Genomic DNA, 11958 nt, shown 5'->3' with positions numbered 1-11958 from the left:
AAATGAATATTCTATGGATTTGCAAAGTTGACAAACATGAAGAAATGGCTCATTATTTTGTGGGGTACAGAAAGTATTAAGAAAAATGTTCATAACCTAAGTTATGAAATTAGATGTATCTAAAAAATTGGAATCATGGCATTTGGATCAAATTTGAGCTCTCTGTGATTTTCTAAAGTTCATCACAGAAATGGAAAATGGGGTTTCTATAAATATGTGTGAAGATAAGGTTCCTGGAAAAATGTGCAAGTTGTACCATGAGATAGATCATGAGTTTATGAGCTACTAGAAATTTGAATCATCAAATTTGGAGTTAATTTGAATTATTTATGGACTTTACAAATTGTACAGAAAATAAAAAGGAAAAGGTTTTTACCCAAACGGGCTGGACCTTGGCGGCAACAGCGTGCATTGGGCGAGGCTTAACGGCAAGGCGCCACTAGGCCGGCCCAGCATCTTAGCCGCGTGCGCTGAGGGTGGGTGACGTCGGAGGCGGCTTCGTGAAATACGCCTCTGCGCGGGAGGGGCGGAATTTCCGCTATCCGTCTCCACTTAAACGGGTGGGGCCCGCCCACCGGGTCGCTGACGAGCGGGGCCCGGGGCTCTGGCCGTCTCCTACCTCCCGCTCAAACAGAGCAGAGGCAGGGGAGGCGAGGCCGAGCGGCGCCGGCGCTCTCCCTGGCGGCAAGGGCCACCTCCGGTGGCTCCCGGCACACCAGAGGATTCGGCGCACCGCGGCGCACCCGTCCATGTGCTGCACGCCCACGGGGGAGCCCGGGAAGAGGAGGGCTTCGGGTGCGGCGGACCGGGGCTGACGGCGGGTTCGGCAAGGCGAGGAAGGCACGAGGAGGAGGGGATGGAGCACGGGGGGAGTTGGCGGTGGTGATGAGAGGGTGCGGGTGTGTTCATGGGGACGAGAGAGGGGTCGAGGCCCATGAATTTAAGCGGCGCCGGCGGCTCGGCTCCGGCCATGGACGAGGTTGGAAGGCGCGAGGAGGGGAGTGGGTTGGTCCAGGGGATGCACGGGAGGGTGAGAGGGCCAAAGGAGTAGAGAGGGGGCTCGGGGTGGCCTTAAGTAGCTGACCAGTGGCTCACCATGGACGCGGCGCACAGGTGGCCGCGACAACGGCTCGGGAGGCCAGGAAAAAGGGCGAGGACTTGTCTGCAGCGTTAGTGGGGGTGGAGTAGGGCGCCAGGAAGAGAGAGGAGGAGCGGGGCAAGCTCCGGGTGGAGCCACGAGCTCGCACGGCATTGGCAGGCTCGGGCGGCTCTGGGCACACGCGGTGTGGGCAAGACAGAGGGGGAAAGGAGGGGGCCAGCGCGGTGGCGTGTTGCGGACGTCGAGGCACCTCGACTAGCTCAAGGGGGAGGCTCGAGGTGGTCGGGGGACGCGGCGTCAACGGTCGCCTGCTCTGCCTCGTGCTCCAGAGCGCGTCTTTGGCCGGCATCCGTGGCTTTTCCGCGCACACCCGCGCGTCCACTTGTGTCCAGTGGCTGCAGGAAGAATAAACAAGGGGGGAGGAGGCCTTGGATGCTCTGGGACCTGGCCGAAGTGAGAGAGAGGTGAGAAAATGGGAGAAATGCAGCTATCCAGAGAGGGAAAAAGAGCTTTTCACCCCCATCATCATGGCTCCTCGGGCATGGAAAGATGCAGGGGTTAGAGGAGGACCAGATGCTGCTGTGGGAGAAAGCTTAGCTCGTGGAGATTAGTGGGAATGGCCAAAACATGCATTTTAAATTTCTACCAGAAGGTGTTTGATGGTGGTTTGGGCTAGCAGATGATTTCCATTTGCCATGAGAATCCACAGGGTGAAATGTCACATATAATTAGGACCTTCCACCAATTTTGAGCTCATTTGGGCAAAGTTGCCAATGCAACTTTTGTAAACCCTAGAAATTAGCAGAAATGGACTTTTCAAGATTTAGTCATGCAAATCTATTCTGCTTGATGTACCACTTAGTGTAGTGTCATCATTTGAGATTCTGAACACGTCCACAAAAGTTGAGATCAAAAGGAGAAAGTTGCCAATGTAAACTTGTTCAAATTTGGTTCTGGACAAAGAGGGTTTTGGGGCAGTTTGATCAAGATAACATTCTCTCCAACTTCTGCCATTTGGTCTAGATGCATTATTATACCATTTGAGCATGTGAACCAAGTTTGAGAGCATTTGGACATGTTTGACAGTGCAAAGTTGTTCAAACTTGAAAAAGGACAAGTGGTTTTGAGAGGGTTTCATGGGGTTATACTGTTCTCCATGACATGAGACTTGGCAAGATCATTAAAAATGTCATATGTGACATTCTAGAATTTCCCTTGAATTGTTGGAGAATATTTCCTTTGTAAATATTTCAAAAGCTTGAAATATCCAGAAAGGGTTTTTGAGGGATTTAACCAATATTTTGATCATGATCATGTGTTGAAACTCTTATATATGGACAATATATGTCCATTGAGTTTCCCTAGGTTTTACCAAATATTTTTAAAGCATAAAAATAATTTTAACCTATTAAAGACCATTTCTGGCCTAAAGAAAAAGCCTTTAAATAAAATAGGTAAATAAATTTTAGAATTATATTTTTGTGGTTTCTGGGTATCCTATATCTAATAGGAGTCAAATATATTTTTGGAGAGATTTTTACTGCCCTTAATTAAGTACTTGCAGTGCAAACCTCAATTCAGGGGGTTTTTGGAAACTAATTTTTGAAAATACTATTTGGACAAATTATTTTTGTAAGAAATTATTTTTATGTCCTATACACATGGCATGATCATTGGTTCAAGAGTTTGGATCAAGGAGATGAAGTATAGGAGTTGGAGGATTTATTTGATTTTTAGAGCACTTGCAAACAACACACAAAATCCAATCAAGGCAAGGTCCAAAACACTCAAAAGTTTTTGTCAAACCACATTTTATCATGATTTATTATCTTAAGTGTTGTGGCATGAAAATCAGGGTGTGACAGACCTACCCCCCTTACAAGAATCTCGTCCCCGAGATTCCCAGACTAGGCGCGGGAAAGAATACGAAAACTTGGATTTGGGGTAGTCTTCACGTCCTCATATTGCTTCTGCTTCCGTTTGGTGCTCCATTGAACCTTGAAGTACTCGATGGCGTGGCTTCGTGTTTGTCGTCCTGCGTGATCCAGATTGCAATTGGGGTCTCTCGCATAGGTCATATTGGGCTGGAGGTCAATGGCTCGGTGATCAATGTCCTTGTTAGTGATCGGGCTAGCTAAGAAGTCGAAAACACTTCCGGAGTTGTGTCATGTGGACACATTACGCACAGTGGGTAACTCAGGTGGTAACTCCATCTGGTAACTGTCTTCTCTTCATCTTGTGATGATCTTGGTGGGGGTTGTTAAATCTTGGAGTGAGCTTCTGCTTGACATGGAAATGCTTGGTTCTTCTGAGAGGAGTGACCCGTTGGTGCACATGGTCTTCGATGCCGGAGTTTACTTCTTCACGATGGCGGTTGGTTTAGTTCTTCCCCCTTGACATGGCGGTCTTCAGATGTTCTTTAACCAACTGAATGACTCTTCTTCTGTCTTCGGGTAGACAAGTAGGTTACCAAATAATGATGACAACTATCTTGTCTAAGTACTCCATGGAGACTTGTTCACGGGGTACATAAAGTAGGCTGGGGAGTGGTGGTGATCACGGTTGAGTGTTGGTCAAGGTCTACTTGACCTACAGCCCAAGCTCATGGTCATAGTCCGACCATGTGGTGGGTTGGTAGGGCTTAAGGGTTTCAAGGATTCTAGTGTGTGGGTGAACGTTTATTATCTTATCCTTAAGCACGGTTTCTGAGATGCCAATCGTTCTATCTAGTCTTCCAAATCGCATCAGATTACCGAAAGAATCATCTCACATTGGTCAACTCCAATCATTACTCATGCTATTCATGTCCTCATGACTGCGAAGAGAAGGCCTAACAAAGCTATACATGTCAACTATCCCCAAACTCGTATGTATGTCTACCCCTATAAATCCATGGGTATACAAGCTTCCAAGCTTGAGTTAAACATGACAATCCAAGTGCTCATCCTATTCTTCCAAGGTCTAAGATAATGCATCTCTATCCCAAGGAAACACGTTGTATACCACTCCAAGATCTTGTTTCCTTCCTATGAATCAACTCCAACAACCCATTAACTTCCATTAATCACTACATAATCCATTAATTCTACAAATCCAACGCCTATGCTGGTGTTCCACATGATCTCCTAAAGTCCCTCTAATCCCCAATACTTGAAAGGGCAGCCTTACTATAGTCAGTCCACCAATTCCTGTTATCGTGATCTAGTAATACTCCAAGTTCAAGCTCATAAATATCCCTAAATAAACTCCGACAATTAGTCTAATCTCCTAGTTTATCGTCCACCGAGAAACATGGTCTCATGATCAAGATCTTCAGTCTAAATCCAATTTACTCCGAACCATGTAGACTCACTCAACACCTTTACCCCACTAGGATCACCCATTAATCCAAATCTCATGTCCTACGAGAATTCATACACGTTTCCCCCAAGTCATTTTCGTAATGTCAACAACCTCCTATTGATATTATCTGATCAAGTCAAAATCGCATTCCTCCAAGAATCTCAGCTTGTGATCCTAATTGTCCTACAAAGTTCTAGTTTACTACAGGGTGATCAAAGTTACGCTACTCTATTAACACGATCCCTCCAAGTTCATATACCAATATGAAAGCCTCATAATCCACAAAATAGTCTCAGATAAATCCTCAAGGTCACTGATATAAACTCATCAAGTCATTTGCCCTCTATTCCTATATCCTCAATTTGTCTTCCCTATGGCATCGTCAGTTCTTGTGCGATATTAGGATGACAACGTACTCGTTCACTATGTCTACTAGTTCCATAATGAACCCAGTGATAAGCAAGGTTACGGAGGCTTAACAGGTTCTCTTGCAATTCTGTGGGTTAAGCACATGGTTAAGGATTCGAGCTGGGGTATCTTATGAAGTCTCGAAGGGTCTAGGAATGGGTCTCTAATCTTGAGGGGCAACCATAACTCTACGGGGTAGCACTTGGTCATGGAGGTTGTAGCAAAAGTCTCCATTGCTAGTTGGCTGCCGAGGTGGAATTCATGGTGTAGCTTGTCCTGTTGGTCTTAAGTTGAGGAGAGAGATGAGAGGGAAAAGTAGCATAGAGGAGGGGAATGCCTAAAGGGGTTCTATAGTGCAAGTGCAGACAAACAGGTTCAAAAAGGGCCAAACAAAAGAAATAACGTAAGGAAGGTGATATAGTCACGTACTTGTTGCCTTGGAAAAAGTGCGACCTATATCAAAACACAACCAATAAAACAAGCAACACACAATCATGGTTCTATTCGAACCATCATACGGACTCGACTACGCATAGGGGGTACACGACTCATCCTACCCTAGGGGTTCTCGGACTAAGTAGTCGTGCTTGCTCTGTGCCTCGTGCAGTCTCCTGGGTTTCCCTCAGGTGTCGCTACGTCTCTTGTAGTTGTTTGATGAAACAATCCGGGTTGAGCCTGAAGATTCTTCAACAACTTCTCGCCTATTGAAGTGGTGGGGTGAAGGTGGCTTCTCGTAGCACGTATTGACTCGGTCTTCCGTTGTCTTCTTAATCATGACGATCCCTTTTGCCTCCTAAGGCGTCGACGGTGCCAGGTAGGCAATCCTTATGCAATGATATCATCAAGGCATAGTAGAGGTCCAACATGTCGGCTTCATTGATGACAACATCGACACCAAGGGCGGGGGATGAAGAGAACTGTTTTCCTACTCACTATAGTGAGGCGGGCCAAATGGCGAGGTTCTCATCCATCGGTGGTTGCCGATACAACAACGGTAAGGACATGATTGCTCTATTAGCAATGTCTATCATGGTCTTGCATATCTTACACCCTGATCGTCATAGGACAAGGTTGCAGCATCCTGGGGCAAATTCAAAGGTGTCACCATCCTCTGGGTCTTCATGTCCTCATTCTTCAAAGGCGTATCTTCTGTTGGCATCGTCTTCTTGTAGTGTCGCGAATCTTGGGTTCAGAAGAGGTGGGTGAGTATTTGGCAAGGTGTACCCCTTCTAGGCTATCCACGAGAATTACAAGGAATCCCGTGGTCAGGGGCTTGACGGTGCTAGCGACCGTTTGCAATAGTTTTGAAGGGAAGAGATCGATGGGAAAAGTATACCTTAGTTTTTGAAAAACTGAGAAGGGAAGAGAAGTATAGATAGTTTTGAAAACCAGTAATAGTTTTAGAAATAACTTTACCCTATCTAACGACCATGCTAACTAAGGCTTCCTACAGTCAGGATGGCTCTGATACCAGCTCTGTGGGGACCCCGACTCATAAGTCGTGATCATCGAATGCACATGTACAGTGATCCCAGAGATCAATGCTCACTGAACACACAGAAGCTGAATAACATGAGTCTTACATCCATACATACCGGCTTACATAAATTATGACCATTATGGTCAAGTCTTGAGTATAACTTCACAGCGGAAATCTTCGTCGATAACTTGGACCCATGCCATCTGCCTTAACCCTACAGGCATTCTGACTGGGAAGCGTCCTAGATCGCATGTTCATCACCAAGGTACTCTTCATTATATCCTGTTCTTTCATGCCTGGCCAATAAAATAACCAGTGGCAAGCCAATGAGTAATTTGAATGTACTCGCAAGCAACCCATGTTTTGGCTCAAGATACATCAATGCATGATATAGGTAAATTTTTGCAGAAAGCTAGTTTTGAGTGCAATGCCATGTTCAACAACTTGTAAGACATGCATCAGGAGAATTCAAGTAACCATAAGGACCGTTACAGATATCAACATAAATAGAGTGGGCACCAACCCAATTCAATCATGTCAAGTCCTTTGACTTGACCCAAGTAGTTCTTCCCACTTATCCAAACACATACAATGGTTTGTAAACATGTAGACGTAGCCCTAGAGCGGTTACCCAACTGTCCTTGACCGTGGACACGACTATTCGAATAGTTTTACACTCTGCAGAGGTTGCACACTTTACCCACAAGATCCGGGGAACTTCCGTGTCATCCACGACCCGCGGTACCTTAAGTACCCGGGGTAAGCACCCGATCACTATCTTTCCCTAGACGACACTAACATAGAGTCCACTCGATTGGCAGTAACCCCCATGCCCAACATTTCACATCTTAAAATTGTGGAGCCTCGCTCCCATTTTCATCACATACCACAAGCATGGGGTACCAACGGTGTGTCCGGTGCCCTGTGAAGACATTCATGGCCGCCCTACCTGGCACGACCCCGTCCCGAGAGATTGCAACAACAACTCTCCCGTCACTAGTAATGCGGGCTCCAAGCTAGTATCGGCCTTGGTAATCAATACTGCCCTTTCCCATATAGGGGTAGAGTGGTTGCGCATGTAAGGTTGGAATAACGGTCGCAACTTAAACCAATCCGGTTTGAAAAACAACACACACACTTGCCTCGGTACACCACTTCGTCATCAAGTGGCTACCCAACTCATCATCTCCCCCGGGCATAAGTGGCACCCGATGGGGTTTTCGAAAAGTCTTTTGAAAATACTTTGTCTCCATCACCATGCATATACCCGTCCCCTTTTTGCGTAGCAACTACTTTAGCATCCTATATACTCCCACCGGCATAACCCTCATAAGGAGGTAGGGTCATGCACAATGCAAGTATCAACGAGGAAGTAACAGAGGCAAACCATCAAAGGGGTTCCACCTCATCATGATTCCGTTGCAACAATAATATGGTGCTATATGTTATGCATAAAAAGGGTTTCATAGACATGGTCAAAGGGTTGCTTGCCTGGTTCATCAGAATCCTGAGATATACAAATATCTCTGGTCCAACTCCGAGCATTTCGTCTACTTCGTCAACTATCGTCGAAAGCAACCATAACAAGCAACATATCAAGGCAGGAAATAAAAGTGCTCTAAAAATATTAATTTGACTTTTCTAGGACATCTCTGGTTATATGAAAAATAACCAGAGTGGTTTCATTGGAATTGGGTCAGTGGATATTTCTAAACATTTTGATATGATGGAATCAAGGGGTTTATGGGTTTGCAAGAAGTGTACAGAAGTATATTTTTGAAAAATGAGCAAAGGCACCCATTTAACAAACCATGATTTTAGAAGTATCTAGGAGTTGGTTTCACTGGATTTGGAGTTCAAATGAATATTCTATGGATTTGCAAAGTTGACAAACATGAAGAAATGGCTCATTATTTTGTGGGGTACAGAAAGTATTAAGAAAAATGTTCATAACCTAAGTTATGAAATTAGATATATCTACAAAATTGGAATCATGGCATTTGGATCAAATTTGAGATCTCTGTGATTTTCTAAAGTTCATCACAGAAATGGAAAATGGGGTTTGATAAATATGTGTGAAGATAAGGTTCCTGGAAAAATGTGCAAGTTGTACCATGAGATAGATCATGAGTTTATGAGCTACTAGAAATTTGAATCATCAAATTTGGAGTTAATTTGAATTATTTATGGATTTTACAAATTGTACAAAAAAGAAAAAGGAAAAGGATTTTATCCAAACGGGCTGGACCTTGGCGGCAACAGCGTGCATTGGGCGAGGCTTAACGGCAGGGAGCCACTGGGCCGGCCCAGCAGCTCAGCCGCGCGCGCTGAGGGTGGGTGATGTCGGAGGCGGCTCCATGAAATACGCCTCCGCGCGGGAGGGGTGGAATTTTCGTTGTCCGTCTCCACTTAAACGGGCGGGGCCCGCCCACCGGGTCGCTGACGAGCGGGGCCCGGGGCTCTGGCCGTCTCCTACCTTCCGCTCGAACAGAGCAGAGGCAGGGGACGCGAGGCCGAGCGACGCCGGCGCTCTCCCTGGCGGCACGGGCCACCTCTGGCGGCGCCCGGCACACCGGAGGATTCAGCGCGCCGCGGCGCACCGGTCCATGTGCTGCACCCCCACGGGGGAGCCCGGGAAGAGGAGGGCTTCGGGTGCGGCGGACCGAGGCTGACGGCGGGTTCGGCAAGGCGAGGAAGGCACGAGGAGGAGGGGACAGAGCACGGGGGGAGTTGGCGGTGGTGATGAGAGGGTGCGGGTGTGTTCATGGGGACGAGAGAGGGGTCGAGGCCCATGAATTTAAGCGGCGGCCGGCGGCTCGGCTCCGGCGATGGACGAGGTTGGAAGGCGCGAGGAGGGGAGTGGGTTGGTCCAGGGGATGCACGGGAGGGTGAGAGGGCCAAAGGAGTAGAGAAGGGACTCGGGGGTGGCCTTAAGTAGCTGACCAGCGGCTCACCGTGGACGCGGCGCACGGGTGGCCGCGGCAAAGGCTCGGGAGGCCAGGAAAAAGGGCGAGGAATTGTCTGCAGCGTTAGTGGGGGTGGAGTAGGGCGCCACGAAGAGAGAGGAGGAGCGGGGCAAGCTCCGGGTGGAGCCACGAGCTCGCACGGCATTGGCGTGCTCGGGTGGCTCTGGGCACGTGCGGCGTGGGCAAGACAGAGGGGGAAAGGAGGGGGCCAGCACGGTGGCGTGTTGCGGACGTCGAGGCACCTCGACTGGCGCAAGGGGGAGGCTCGAGGTGGTCGGGGGACGCGTCGTCAACGGTCACCTGCTCTGCCTCGCGCTCCAGAGCGCGTCTTTGGCCGGCATCCGCGGCTTTTCCGCGCGCACTCGCGCGTCCACTTGTGTCCAGTGGCTGCAGGAAGAATAAACAAGGGGGGGAGGAGGCCTTGGATGCTTTGGGACCTGGCAGGAGTGAGAGAGAGGTGAGAAAATGGGAGAAATGCAGCTGTCCAAAGAGGGAAAAAGAGCTTTTCACCCCCATCATCATGGCTCCTCGGGCATGGAAAGATGCAGGGGTTAGAGGAGGACCAGATGCTGCTGTGGGAGAAAGCTTAGCTCATGGAGATTAGTGGCAATGGCCAAAACATGCATTTTAAATTTCTGCCAGAAGGTGTTTGATGCTGGTTTGGGCAAGTAGATGATTTCCATTTGCCATGAGACTCCACAGGGTTAAATGTCACATATAATTAGGACCTTCCACCAATTTTGAGCTCATTTTGGGAAAAGTTGCCAATGCAACTTTTGTAAACCCTAGAAATTAGCAGAAATGGACTTTTCAAGATTTAGTCATGCAAATCTATTCTCCTTGATGCACCACTTAGTGTAGTGTCATCATTTGAGATTCTGAACATGTCCACAAAAGTTGGGATCAAAAGGAGAAAGTTGCCAATGTAAACTTGTTCAAATTTGGTTCTGGACAAAGAGGGTTTTGGGTCACTTTGATCAAGATAACATTCTCTCCAACTTGTGCCATTTGGTCTAGATGCATTATTACACCATTTTAGCATGTGAACCAAGTTTGAGAGCATTTGGACATGTTTGACAGTGCAAAGTTGTTCAAACTTGAAAAAGGACATAAGTGGTTTTGAGAGGCTTTCATGGGGTTATGCTGTTCTCCATGACATGGGACTTGGCAAGATCATTACAAATGTCATATGTGATATTCTAGAATTTCCCTGGAATTGTTGGAGAATATTTCCTTTGTAAATATTTCAAAAGCTTGAAATATCCAGAAAGGGTTTTTGAGAGATTTAACTAATATTTTGATCATGACCATGTGTTGAAACTCTTATATATGGACAATATATGTCCATTGAGTTTCCCTAGGTTTTACCAAATATTTTTAAAGCATAAAAATAATTTTAACCTATTAAAGACCATTTCTAGCCTAAAGAAAAAGCCTTTAAATAAAATAGGTAAATAACTTTTAAAATTATATTTTTGTGGTTTCTGGGTATCCTATATCTAATAGGAGTCAAATATATTTTGGGAAAGATTTTTACTGCCCTTAATTAAGTACTTGCAGTGGAAACCTCAATTCAGGGTTTTTTTGGAAAACTAATTTTTGAAAATACTATTTGGCCAAATTATTTTTGTAAGAAATTATTTTTATGTCCTATACACATGGCATGATCATTGGTTCAAGAGTTTGGAGCAAGGAGATGAAGTATAGGAGTTGGAGGATTTATTTGATTTTTAGAGCACTTGCAAACAACACACAAAGTCCAATCAAGGCAAGGTCCAAAACACTCAAAAGTTTTTGTCAAACCACATTTTATCATGATTTATTAGCTTAAGTGTTGTGGCATGAAAATCAGGGTGTGACAGGCTTTGCCACAAATACTATGTCAACTACATGATCATGCTAAGCAATATGACAATGATGAATGTGTCACGATAAACGGAATGGTGGAAAGTTGCATGGCAATATATCTCGGAATGGCTATGGAAATGCCATAATAGGTACGTATGGTGGCTGTTTTGAGGAAGATATAAGGAGGTTTATGTGTGACAGAATGTATCATATCACGGGGTTTGGATGCACCGCCGAAGTTTGCACCAACTCTCAATGTAAGAAAGGGCAATGCACGGTACCGAAGAGGCTAGCAATGATGCAAAGGGTGAGAGTGCGTATAATCCATGGACTCAAGATTAGTCATAAAGAACTCACATACTTATTGCAAAAATCTACAAGTCATCAAAAACCAGGCACTACACGCATGCTCCTAGGGGGATAGATTGGTAGGAAAAGACCATCGCTCGTCCCCGACCGCCACTCATAAGGAGGACAATCAAAGAACACCTCATGTTTCAAATTTGTTACATAATGTTTACCATACGTGCATGCTATGGGACTTGCAAACTTCAACACAAGCATTTATCAAATTCACAACTACTCAACTAGCACGACTTTGATATTATTACCTCCATATCTCAAAACAATCATCAAACATCAAACTTCTCTTAGTATTCAAAACACTCATAAGAATTTTTTTAGTAATCTTGAATACCTAGCATATTAGGATTATTTAAGCAAATTACCATGATATTTAAGATTCTAAAAATAATATTAGTGAAGCATGAGAGATCAATAGTTTCTATAAAACAAATCCACCACCGTGCTCTAAA

General features: G+C 45.8%; 1 pseudogene; it reads right to left on the bottom strand.

The window, feature by feature from the left end:
- Positions 1–615: 615 nt before the first annotated feature.
- LOC147975659 (uncharacterized) lies at positions 616–9636 on the bottom strand (annotated as a pseudogene).
- Positions 9637–11958: the final 2322 nt, after the last annotated feature.

Source organism: Triticum urartu, chromosome 4A, assembly GCF_056163025.1.
Source record: "Triticum urartu cultivar PI428250 chromosome 4A, HENAU_Tu73, whole genome shotgun sequence".
In the NCBI taxonomy this organism is placed as follows: Eukaryota; Viridiplantae; Streptophyta; class Magnoliopsida; order Poales; family Poaceae; genus Triticum; species Triticum urartu.
Note: the sequence above shows the minus strand (reverse complement) of the source record. Positions and strands in the feature narration are given on the sequence as shown.